At 32.0% G+C, this 13,287-nt stretch overlaps 2 long non-coding RNA genes across 2 annotated transcripts; both read right to left on the reverse strand.

Moving 5' to 3' along the window:
- Positions 1-981: 981 nt before the first annotated feature.
- Positions 982-3,790, reverse strand: LOC146912325 (uncharacterized). The gene is made up of 3 exons (XR_015016416.1): positions 3,062-3,790; positions 1,901-2,008; positions 982-1,294 (listed from the first exon to the last, which is right to left on the reverse strand). It is a non-coding gene; the product is annotated as an uncharacterized LOC146912325 (long non-coding RNA).
- A 6,608-nt stretch (positions 3,791-10,398) lies between these two features.
- LOC146912326 (uncharacterized) lies at positions 10,399-12,982 on the reverse strand. The gene is made up of 2 exons (XR_015016417.1): positions 12,538-12,982; positions 10,399-11,880 (listed from the first exon to the last, which is right to left on the reverse strand). It is a non-coding gene; the product is annotated as an uncharacterized LOC146912326 (long non-coding RNA).
- Between the last annotated feature and the right edge of the window lie 305 nt (positions 12,983-13,287).

The raw sequence follows: 13,287 nt of genomic DNA on the forward strand, positions 1-13,287 counted from the left end.
ACCATCAATAGATTGGGTCAAGTGTTAAGAGACTTGAGTCCCTTAAACATGTGGTTAATGGTTCGATTCTTAACTTATGTTGATGGAAAAAAAATCGAGGTAGGAGAGGAGAACCCACACTGTGTGCTCTACAAGTTCCTCGATGGAGATTAATAATTGCTAAACGGCGGTGGAAACTTCGTATAAATGTCATGATAAAAAAAAACAGTAAATATGTTGTGGTAGAAATGGCAAATTGAAATTATATGATTTACTCATAAGTACAAAGAAATAAATAGAGGAGTAAACAAGAAATTACGTGGTTTGATATCTCCTGCTTATATGATATCAATGGAAAGATATTGATATGTATTCACCAAATAAGCTTGCAATGAATTTGTCCAGATTTTATTTTGGTCCCTCTAATTGCTTTGTATTTTAATTTTAATTTTTATAATATTTTAGGGGTGCTAAAAGCAATTGGTTCTGTTTTTGGTGTCAACCTAATTAAAATCACTAGTTTTGAATATACTGCGCTCTCTTTGTTTTTTAAACAAAACATATATATCACCTATGATACTCACTACTAAAAAAAAGCTATTTTGGGACAGAATTTCGGACGGATTAGGGACGGAATTTGCGGACGTTTCCCACGGAATTTGGACGAAATCATGTTTACAGACGGGGTTCGGACAGATAGGGCGTCATCTGAAAAAGCCGCGTCGCAAATTAGAATTCCGTCCCAAAAATATTTCAGATGGATTTCGGACGGTTTTCACACTAAATCTGAAATCTAAGTTTGTGGTATATTGCGTTAAACTTCGGACGATTTTCGGACGGAATTAAGTAGAAATTTCCAACGGATTTCGGACGGAATTAAGTTATTAAAACTTCCTACGAATTTCGGACGGAATTAACCAAATATTTAAAAAAAATATATTTCTAAAACCAATATTCAATAAAAATAATTATCAGAGTGAAAATATAATCAATCTCATAAAATGTACTACTAAAAGTCAAGTCATTTCAGTAAAAATATAACAAGAGTATCACAATGTACTAATACAACTCAACAACTCAATATTCATTTCAGTAAAAACATAATAAGAGTATCACAAAATGCACTTAATACATTTTAACATTTCCTTTTAAAAGAAAACTCAACATTCATATTAGCTAATAGAAATTTTAATAATAAATAAAATAAAACATTCCCCAGCATTAGATGATCATCCTCTTGCATCCATAGGAGCGAATCAAGCTCAGTTGCATCATCAGTTACCAAAACGACGTCAAGACTTAATCTTTAGTACTCCTACATAAAAATTAACATGATCAGAAAATTATCAAAAACAAATGAAAGAGCAAAAAGGAATAAACCCTCAGAAAAACCATGGTAACTATCATGAGACTTATCTATAACCACTCAATTTATTAAAACTCTACTAAACAACAAAACTCGACCCAAATTAACAAGCTCAAAGACAGGTACAAACACAATACTAACAGTTGCATAACCATCATAGCAGTTGAGAAAAAAAAAGGATTAATGTCTGCAAAATCAGACTCATAACCAGCAAAATAACTCCTAAACCAGCGAAAATAAACCTGCACAAAACCAGAAGAAATTGAGCATACCAAAGGAGAAAATTGATGACAGATATCTGAACCAAAAAAACCAGAACAACATCTATGTTTGATTTGAAATTGTGCACCTTACATCATCTAAGTTTGACATGCATGGTATGCGTAAAATGTGAGAATTGGATCTGCCACTTTTCTAGCTTGAACCCTCTAAATTACCAAAACTATCGAATAATATTCTATGGCGGGGGCAACGAGCATTTGTTATCCCATATTTTGGACTCAGGTTTACATACAAGCATGTTAATTGATATCTAACACTTTTATTAGTGCTTACCTAGTCAACTAATATCCGACAATTTATCCTTAGTACTAACTTGAGAAAACTTGAATTCATTGATTTGAGGTTTCAAATCGAACATGTCAAGTAGAGATTCTGCTAGATCTGAAACAAAAAACAAACACATAAGAAGCATAAAAGAATGAATGATAACTAAGTCAAATACAACTTATGAACGATGACTATAAAATTTCAATTTGAGCAGAGAAAGCTCACCAAAAAAGTCATCATAATAAAAAATAAAAAAAAGTAGATAGAATCACAAAGTGCACTATAAAAGCTTATTTCAATATGAATCAATCGCTAAAGATTGATGGATCAAGTTTGCAAAGACTAATTCTCTAATCTCATCTTAAGAATGATCAACATGTCAAAGTGACACTACTAAAAAGACCATTGTTGGCCTCACTTTTATATATATGTTTTGTAGAGAATCAATGGTATACCGTGCAAGAGAAAACAACAACAAATTAATACCTGCAACACCAAAAACCAGTGTACCTAATTAGATTACAAAGCATGCTAATGTGATCGAACAAGAAAAAAAAACATGAGGTTTTGTCAAAGAGGCAAACTAACGTTTTGTTTTTGGCATACATAGTTTCCTACCAGAAAGTTGTACATCTAACTCTATAGTTTAAAGACACAGGGTTGGCTCACTCTTAACTATAAGACAAATCGAATGGACTAAATCTAAACCTGCAATGGTTTCAAATTTTGGATCAACCTCATATTTCTTTTCTGTAATTAACTAGCACTGTCACAAACTACATCCTGCAGTTTGCAATTCAAACCCTATTATTATTCCCAGCTCATTATAATGTTACAACGTATTCAAACAAGACCTTTTATATAATTAGTAAAAGTAACACCAAAATCCAGTATACCGTTCTATGTCTTCATAGGAAAAACCCAACAACAAATTAATCTAACAGTCATCAATAATTAGCAACAAATAACAAATTTCAAAACAAAATTATAAAATTAAAAAGGAAAAACCCAAAACACCACAAATCAGCCCATTTATCATACTAACATCAGTTCAATATGATATAAAAAAATTCATAACATAAATGAACAAATGACCACAATTTAATCAACATACATCCAAATTCCCCCAAATCACCATATCACTAACCCTAATAAGTAAAACAATACCTTGAATGAAAAAACTAAGAATCTGAAGAGATAGAGCCGAAATTGACTTTGGAAGAGCCAAAATCTGAAGAGAGGCTTTCCCCAATCTGAAGAAGAAGAGCCAAAATCACTTCCAACCTGAAGATGAATAGCGGAAATATGAAGATGAAGATGCAAAATTTGAAGCAAAACCTGAAGAGGGGGAGTGAAACTGAGAAAATGATTTATCAAAGGAGGGAGAGAGAGCGGTACAAATTTGGAATAAATTTTTTAGGGATTGAAGAGAGAACACGCGATGGAAAGCTTTAACACAATAGCTGGATATGAAAAGAATTTATCAACACGGGCCGTCTGAAATCCGTCTTAATGTTTCACACGGTTTTGGGACGGATTTGTTTTTTTAAAAGAAATTCGTGCGAAATTCGTGGGAAAAAACTTTGTTTGAACTTGTCATGAAAATTTCACACGATTTTGGGACGGATTTGGGACGAAAATTCAGCTCCGTTAAAACTGTCCCAAATCCGTCCGAAAAATTCAGACAAAATCGTATCCGTCCGAAAATTCCGTCTGAAAACACTGTTTTTTTAGTAGTGACTCTCTCACTCAAGAGATATAAAAATAATAATATCTACATCTCACCCAACAATCTAAAAACAACTACAAATTTGTTATAAAATAAACATAAAGAACAAGATCAAAGAAGAAGAGGAAGAAGATGATGAAAGCTTTGTGCTATTCTCTCACAAGTCTGTCTTTACATGGCAATGTAGGTCCTATTTATAGGATACAAAAGTTGTAACTTACAATTACATGAAGAGCCATGAGAAATATCAATAAAGTCATTTAGTCATAATAGTTAAGGAATATATAAGGTCTAGGGACAATGGACATCCACATCATATTTTCATTTATTCATAACAAAATTAAAATAAAGGGTAACAGTTAAATTTTACCCATAAAATAATCATAAGGAAGTACTCCCAACACACTTCTTATATATAATTTTTATTATTATGTCAATTTTAGGTGAGTTCTATTAAATGATGTGCATCTTGCTCCTTAAATTTTTTATAGCAATCATATCCTCTTTAGTGATAAGATGAATCTTACAAAATAATATAATAAAACTAATGTTTAAAAAATGTGTAGTACAACTACAACACCAGTCACCAGTTATATTCATGTTATATTAATATATGATGAATACAAGCATATTCTCTAGGATTTTCGAATGATTTTATGATTTGATTATCATATTGTTAATGGAAAAAAATTATTATTAATTTAGAATATTATAATGTGCTCTGATCACAAACAGCCAAATGATAAGTGGCTGAGATCCTCATCATCTTCTCAATCTCCCTCTGCTCCCCTAAATCTCTTAATGGCTTTTAAAATAAAGAATGAAGATTAAGCTCGTCCTTCACAATTTCCTTACCATCCAATTAAGTTATTGACAAAAAGTTATACTTAAATTAGTCTATAACATTTTCGTAATTGGGATTCAATTCAGTCATTGCACTCATTGAACGAAAAATGAAACCCACTTGAGTTGGCCTAGTGGTATTGGCTTGGAATCTGGGAGGGAGTGTGCTCCTCCTCGAGATCTCGAGTTCGATTCTCGTTAGTGTCAATTTGGATGGACTAATTTAGCTTCTTCAAATGATACTATATCAGTTGTATTGTTCCAATTTAATTAATTCTTCTTAGTATAGTAATACATTCTTCTTCACCGCAGTTTAAACCCTAATTAATATTTTGACTCGACTAGCTATTTGAAACCTTAATTCAAACTAATTAAATTATCCAATCACATTAAATTTATGTGATTGAACTATGTATTATTATTTTTACTAAAAATAAACGATATCATTCATTCAAAATGATAGAATGCATTGATATAATATAAATTCGCTAAAACAAGAATAAATCTGCAAACAAAATCACAATATCTATGTTAATAATATAAAATGACAAAGTACATAAGTAGATAAATATGAATATATTCAAGTATCCGGAATAGTCATGTCTTCGAATCTGCAACGTTGACGATGACAAACTCATTGATTAAACCTGAACTTGATTGAAGATGATATGAAAATTTGAATTGAACAAAAATCTGAACTACACCGAAACTAAAAAAACGTTGTACAAAGAATACGAACAAAACAATGTCGCATTAAGACAACAAAATAACAATAGAAAAAACTAAATAGATATAAAAATCACTTATTAAATAAAATGAGATAAAACATGTGATTTAGATGAATGATTTAAGATTAAAAATTGACTCGAAACCACCTCTATTTAATTGATGAAAATAAACTTTTAGACACTTTATATCTTGACTTTTTTTTCTTTCTTTTCATTGTGCGGAGTCATTCTCTCATAGTATATGTTAGATATGGTAATCCGGCACCTAATTCATATTATATTTTTTTTTTTTTTGGTGAAACACAATTCATATTATATTTTCTCTTTCTCTATATATATAACGATAATTGGTCAAATTTCTCAAAGTCATCAAATAATTGTACACCACGTGTGAACACCTTCTGGCCCGCAAACCGTGCCCTTTTCACATGTTATAATGTGAAAATAGTACTAATAGTGTCTTCCAACCAATCAAAACACACAACACACTTACATATTTTATGAGCGCAAGTTTTATTTTTTGAAAATATAAGTGTTTATATATAGAGTTGGATCTAAGAAAATGGAGATTAAACTCTGACAAAGTAATAAACTAAATTATGAATCTTTGTTAATAGAGGTTCCCAAATTTACTATCGTACACATGTCTCAAATATAGTTACTTTACGTGGAAGAAACCTATGATCAACCCAAAAAAAAAAAAAAAGTTGATCACATGTTTGATTTGTATATAAATTTACCCGTGGTAAACATACTTATTCAAAATTTAAATTTAATTAAAACTCGACACAGACATAGACATAGGTAGATAGACTTATTGTTGGACAATATGGATCAAGCTACCCGGAGATCCACATATAAAAATAAGTTTTAAGTCATTCTCATCCTAATTGTAGAATTTGGAGTGAAATGATAAGATAGGATTAAATCTTCAATCCCCATCCTCTGTATAAAAACTAATAATACTAATAATATTAATATTTCTCATTTAAAAGAAGAAATATAGAATTTTAAGATGTACTATAGTGAAGTATATATTTCATTCATGAGAGTTCACACACTCAAAATTTACCAGTTTTAGATGGTGTCATCAGAATATATGTTGTGCATCAGGATCACCATTTCTTGCTTCTACCAATAATGCTGCTCCTTTGTTTTCAATGAAAAAAATGACAAAAAGAAGCATTAGAGCAGTGGATATGCTTAACAATATTTTTCTTATAAAATAATCAGAATAGCCCTGCAGGAGAAGTTAGTCAATAGACATTGTTTAAAATGACACACAATTGAGTTCAAATGGTTAATAAACTCCATCGAAGACAAATTGTTCAGAAGAACCTGAATTTAATTCCTGAGTGAAACAATTCTTGCTTAGACTTTGTTTACCTCTCGGTCAAACTCCAGATTAGTATGACCAATTTATCAAGTGAACTGGAGGCTTAACACCAATAAAAAGAACAAAAAAAATTGCAAAAATTGTACTAAAAAGAAGTTGCAAAATAAAAATTAGTGAAACCAATCACAACGCAACTTCTTCGATCCAGTTCGACAATATTATAATACAAATAGGATTGAACTTACAAACTAAGCAGTTCTCAGTTCAATGAGTTTAGCCAAACAATTTCATTTTAAAACACTAGAATAGAGTATATATATGATAAAATCCAAATGAGATACCTGTTGATTGAAAGTTTCTAACATAAAAAAAAAAAAAAAAAAAAATCAAAATTATGTTGTCAGCTAGAGATTGAAGGGAATCCTGTCGCAAGAGGATGGCACCACTATATGATAATATTCATATCATAGATATTCATATATGTACCAGAGGCCGGTCCCATCACTCCTGCGACAGGATTCCCTCAAACCAACCTCGTATTGCCTTCTCCTTGATTATTACTTGCTTCATGCAAACATATTACATATCTATATATAGGTCGATTTTAGTCTTGGTCTTTTTATTTATTTATTTAATTTGTCCTTGCCATAAGTAACTTTAACCACATGCAGGAATTGCTGTGAAGTTGCCAGAATTTGGAAGTAGGAAAATAGAAATGTTGATGATGCAAAGATTTCAAAGTTGATGGTATAATTTAACCCCACCATTTCCCTTCCAAGAAAGTTACAAGCAGCTTACATTGATTAATTTATTATTATAATGACCTTTGAAAGTTATTTTTGAGGTTCTAGAGAATGCCACTTGTTACATTTTGATGAACACAATGAAATAAGAGAGCTTCTTATTGAATGGTCAACGGAAAATATTGGAAAGAGTTTTTCCTCGAGGGTCCAATTTGAATTCATTCAGCAGGAAAAAGAATACAGGCTGATAAATATAAGACAAGTTATGAGATACTTTTGTCTAGAGGTGTGGACTCAAACCTATAGATTTTTTTTTATGGTGGTCAGGGTTTGAACCATGGACCCTGTAGATATTATGCATTGTCCCTATCAATCAAGTTAAACTCACGAGGACACTTAAACCGATAGATTATGATATCACCTTAAATTTTTATATTAAATTTAACTCATCTTCATCTTTACAAAACTGATTTATATATAATATAAGAAATGTGATAAAAGTTTAGCATTATAATCTCAATAGTAGAGTTCAAATCTCTTATGTCTTATGAGACAATTGTATGTTGTCTATGCTACCATTATCAATTTATCTTTAAAAGATTTCATGATATTTTTATTTTTAAAATCATATATTTGTTCTTTTGAGAAGTTAAAATGAAATATATTAAACTAAGAAGAGATCCTAACATGCACGAGTAGTGTAAAGATAGAGTACAAAAGAATATCAAGTTATGTTATAAATCAGATATCGACACGAAAAAATAACAAAACCCTAGCTATAACCCAAAACGAGATAACAAAGGTTCAAGCTCCAACAAGGATTTATCCACAAGTGATGAAAATCAAAAGTTATTTGTTTGTGTTTAGTTTTCAACCACCAAAACCATACAAGTTTCACTTAGTAAATCGAAAAACAAAAAGAAGATTTACAAATATTGTCTTCAAAATGTATGACAAATCTTGTTGTAATGGGTTTTGAGTATGATTACTCTCGTATTAATAAATTTATTTATAAAATAATATTAACTTGAAACTCTAATGAATTTATAAACTAATCATTGATAAGCTTATGTCAAGGTGTTTGGGTAAATGCATCACCAAATAGTAACGACCCCTGCCCAACCTATTTAACTAGACTCAAGTCAATTCTTCAAAAAAAAAAAAAAAAAACTAGACTCAAGTCAAATTGTAAACACAAGAGACTAGATGATCCATCTCCCTTGTAAATATGGCCTTAACTTCTTTGAGAAAGGGAACATAATATGCATATATGCAGGATATGGTGTAAAAGTGAAAAATATGTTCGTGGACTTCAGTCGCAAGAGAGATGACACCTACTGTTACTAATGACATGATTCTGCAGCCAATTTTAACAGAAGTTGTCATCTTTCTTCGACTAAAGTCCATATGCATCTTAACTTGTTTCATCGAGGAAATTAATTAAGAACATCTTACATTTAAATTCCTTCTATTTTTTCTTCACATGCAGACTTTGGGGGAGACATTGATTAGCAACTAGCACTACAGTTTAATTCATGTATTGTTTTGTTTGCGGTAAGTACATTACTACTTATTGGGTCAATATTAGAGGTTTTTAAATTCCTTTTGTTTTCATGAGATAAAAATTGATTAGTTAGAGTGTGAAATATGACCTTTTTATAGAGATCAAAGATCAAACAGAGGAATTACTATAATTAAGCCATGACAATGGTTTAAGATTATTGACTTATTTTTTCTAGAGACTAAGCAACGATATCAACATTATAAATGTTAAATTTGTCAAAAGAAAAAACATTATGAATGTTAAAAAAAAAAAAAAACTCATTAACCTATTTTTATTTATCGAAATTAACTTAGGTGACTTGGATTTCAGAGGCTTGCAAAGACCAATGAAACCTTAAATTCATGTTAATATACTTCATAAAATACAAGTCTATGGGGTTTCTCACTTTCTCTATTTATTGGGATATAGGTCACGTTTATCACCTAAATTCATGTTAGTTTTCTCTTCCCATTTTCTTTCACCATTATTTGAGGTATAAATGTATAATTGAACACTTGACAAATAAAAGTGTAAATTGAACAAGCTTATTCCCAGTCAAGAATGACGGTTATTTGTTGATCAATATTATTTTTTGGTTTGTAAACGAAGTGGCAAACACAGCCTATAATTGCGACGTCCTGATATTGAGTTTGAACCCAATTAAAGGCTACTGAAAGCTAAAAGTGCAACCAAGCGTGACCAGGAAACGCTCAACCAAGTTTGAGACGATAACGACACACTCCAACCAGCCTCGCTAATGAGACAGAAAAAACGCAGCAAAACTAAATGGTCTCAGCAGAACACACACCTTGCAAAAAACGACCAAATAAAAATTGCAGCAACACAACACCTTTCATCAGCTGACTAAGGCTGAGCATGCCCCAACGACAACCAGAAAACCAATACCCCGCAGAGCAGAACCAGACCTACTGAAAGTACCAACGGCTACTGACTATGCAGAGAAAAAACTGAAACACCCACCACTAAGACCCCAAAACACAAGCAACCAATACAAAAACTAGACTCAAGCCAAATTGTAAACACAAGAGACAAGATGATCCATCTCCCTTATAAATATGGCCTTAACTTGTTTGAGCAAAGGAACATAATATGCATATATGCAGAAAAAGGTGTAAAAGTAGAAGATATGTTCAGGGACTTCAATCGCAGGAGAGATGACACCTTCTCTTACTAATGGCAAGATTCTATAGCCAATTTTAACAGGAGTTGTCATCTTTCTTCGACTGAAGTCCATAAGCATCCTAATTTCTTCACATGCGGACTTTGGGGAGACATTGATTAGCAACTAGCACTACATTTTAATTCATCTATTGTTTTGTTTGCGGTAAGTACATTACTTACTTATTGGGTCAATATTAGAGGTTTTTAAATTCCTTTTGTTTTCATGAGCTAAAAAGTTATTATTTATAGCATGAAAGATGACCTTTTTATAGAGATCAAACAGAGGAATTACTATAATTAAGTCATGACAATGGTTTAAGATTATTGACTTATTTTTTATAGAGATTAAGTAACGATATCAACATTATGAATGTGAAATTTGTCAAAAAAAACATTATGAATGTTAAAAAAAACTCATTAACCTTTTTTTATTTATCGAAATTAACTTAGGTGACTTGGATTTTAGAGACTTGCAAAGACCGATGAAAACCTTAATGCTCAAAGAACAATTACATCATGTCTTCGTGGATACGAACTTAATCTTTAGTCTTGATTTTGGAGAATCTGTTGTTCTTTCATAACAACTGAATTGCTCACAATCCTTAGCTCAAATTACACCAGGTAGATAAATAAAATTAAAAATCAAGATGATGCTACCAATCCACCTAGTGGCTGCAGAGTTTTGGACAAAAAAGGGAAGCAGAGTAAACACAGCCGAGCGAAACCAGGAAACGCCCAACCAAGCGTGAGAGCTAGACGATAACAAAACACTCCAACCGCAGCAAAACTAAACGCTCTCAGCAGAACATACACCCTGCAAAAACAGATTAAGCAAAGTACACCAATCGGGATACGTCATCCACTTTCCAATGCGACTGAAAGCTAAAAGCGCAACCAAGCGAAACCAGGATTCACAATCCATTGGTTAATTGAATAAACAAACCCACTTGACATTGATTTTATAAAATAGACAAGGTGTTTGAACCTCCAAAATGGAGGGCAGCCGACATCCCAAGCCATTTCAGAGTCTTGCTCCAAACTACCGAAAAAATTGAACAGTTGAGAAATAAATTCAACATATGATTTATTTTCAATTCTGCTAAACTTAGTTGTGAAAAACTATATATGATATATGCAATATGCTTAGTCTAGTGTTGTCAAATAACTGCTATAACAGTGCTATAGTACTAGTGAAGCAGAATTTGAACAACTCGACATTAGTACAAAATGTTTAAAGACCTATTTTGTTACAAAAGTAAACTATCAGAGTATTTAATCATGTACTAGGGATTTTTCTTCTAATAAAGTCACTCCAATATGAGGTAATTTACGCTCGTTGCTGTTCTACTTGCATCATTGTTGATGATTATCCATACTTGATCATTTTAACATATAAGTTCTAAAGCCTAAAATAGTTTCAAAGGAAATTACCCAACTAGCTAGGCATCAACTATTCAACTTCTGTGATTGAATTAAACATATTGTTCAAAATCAAACTATAAATCAGACTAAGCATTTCAAGACAAACAAAAATTAGATCAATAATGAATTTATTAAAACACACTAAACCAAGCACAAGATGTACAAGGTATAGAATATTATAAAGTTCGAAATTAGAAAAAAAATTGAGTGATCACATAAGCTAGGATCACCACCAATCACAGAGATTCAAACCACATCAAACCTCGAAGGTACTCGATTAACCAACTGATACTAAGAAAAACGCAATAGAACAGGTCCAATACACAAATCTAAGAAACTGAAAAACCGCCGAAACAGTACACCAGAGATTGACAGACTAGTTGAAACAGCCCCTGCAATCATACTAGAATCACCATGGACCTTTTGAATTTTCTGAGCGCCACCAAAGCCTCAAAACACGCTATGGATAACCAAAAAACTATTGTGAATAAAATGATAAACCTGGCCTCAACATTTTATTGATGTGACTCGGTAATCAATTTACCATTTACTCAAGCACTTTCTTATTTTATTAACGTGCCTCTTCTTTTTTAATCATTCAAACCAGTTTTGGTAAATTTGCACTCAAAAGTAATTTTGATCTAAATCATCCAAACAACTTGAATTATGAAAAATCACTTTTCAATCAAGGTATCAAAACATAAATCACCTTAAGTTAAACTCACTTAAGGTGACATTAGTTAGGAGTTTCTAATCAGTAGGATGTTGCAAGTGAAATATCCTAATCAGATCAGTCAAGTGCCTTATACTAATATCATTATTATCAAAACCCAATTTTGATTTATTGAAATCTTGAAAGTAATAAATAGTGAGTTTAAGAAAAGAAGGGAGCATAGTATTAGGAACACTAGCATTTGTAGAACTCAATGAAAGACTGTGAATATTTTCAATAACGAAAAAGGGAAGCTGATTTTCAAGTAACAATACAACAACAACAACAACGCCTTATCCCACTAAGTGGGGTCGGCCAAAAATCCGTAGGCATGACCCAGATTTTCAAGTAACAATAAATCTTCTATTATACCATTAGCTAACCAAGGTTTCAAGAGAATCTCACCAACAGAGGATGTCCAAAAAAGTTGAATTATAAAAGCGGAATCCATTAAGATTAACTGAACAAGTTCATCATGAGAAAATGGTAAGGTTTCAGAATAACAGCGTTTGAAATGAGGTAAGATAGAATCTATGTAGCTGACCAAGGTGTTTAAACTTGTGTTGGTTTGTTGGAGAAAATCCTTGAAGTGAATGAGTTTCTGACTTTCCATGTTTTGGAGCTGGGGTTGACGGTGGTGAAAGGGGCCAATGGAAACGACATTGGAGATGTATGCGTCTTCGTTGAGTTTGCGAATAACAGAAGGGACCTTGTAGATGCAACAGTCATCGGTTGAAGGTGGCTCTGCTGTGTTGAGCATCGCATTGATATCATCCACCAAGCCGGAGGATGACATATTGAGAGTTAGCAAGCAAATGAAAAGCTTGGTCGTTGGAATTAAGTTTCATGATTTTTGACACTCCCTCTTATCCTTCTTATATCATATGGTTTGATTTTCAAAATGACTTTCATATTTCTTATTTTCTTATGTTCACACGTGGTGTACAATTTTTTGATGACTTTGACTAATTAATTTGTCCAATCGAGGCCCCGGACAACACCATTCGGGCCTCGATTTTGACTTTCCAGCAAACTTCAATTCTCCAATTTTGAGTCACTTTCACAATGGATGACACCATCTAAATACATTAAAACCAAGCTTATAAATCTTGAGTTTGTGACTAGAACTCTCAATAAAAATATTTCACCATATTA

The sequence above is a fragment of the Medicago sativa genome, chromosome 6 (assembly GCF_051527215.1).
Source record: "Medicago sativa cultivar Bolivia chromosome 6, Bolivia_mono, whole genome shotgun sequence".
In the NCBI taxonomy this organism is placed as follows: domain Eukaryota; kingdom Viridiplantae; phylum Streptophyta; class Magnoliopsida; order Fabales; family Fabaceae; genus Medicago; species Medicago sativa.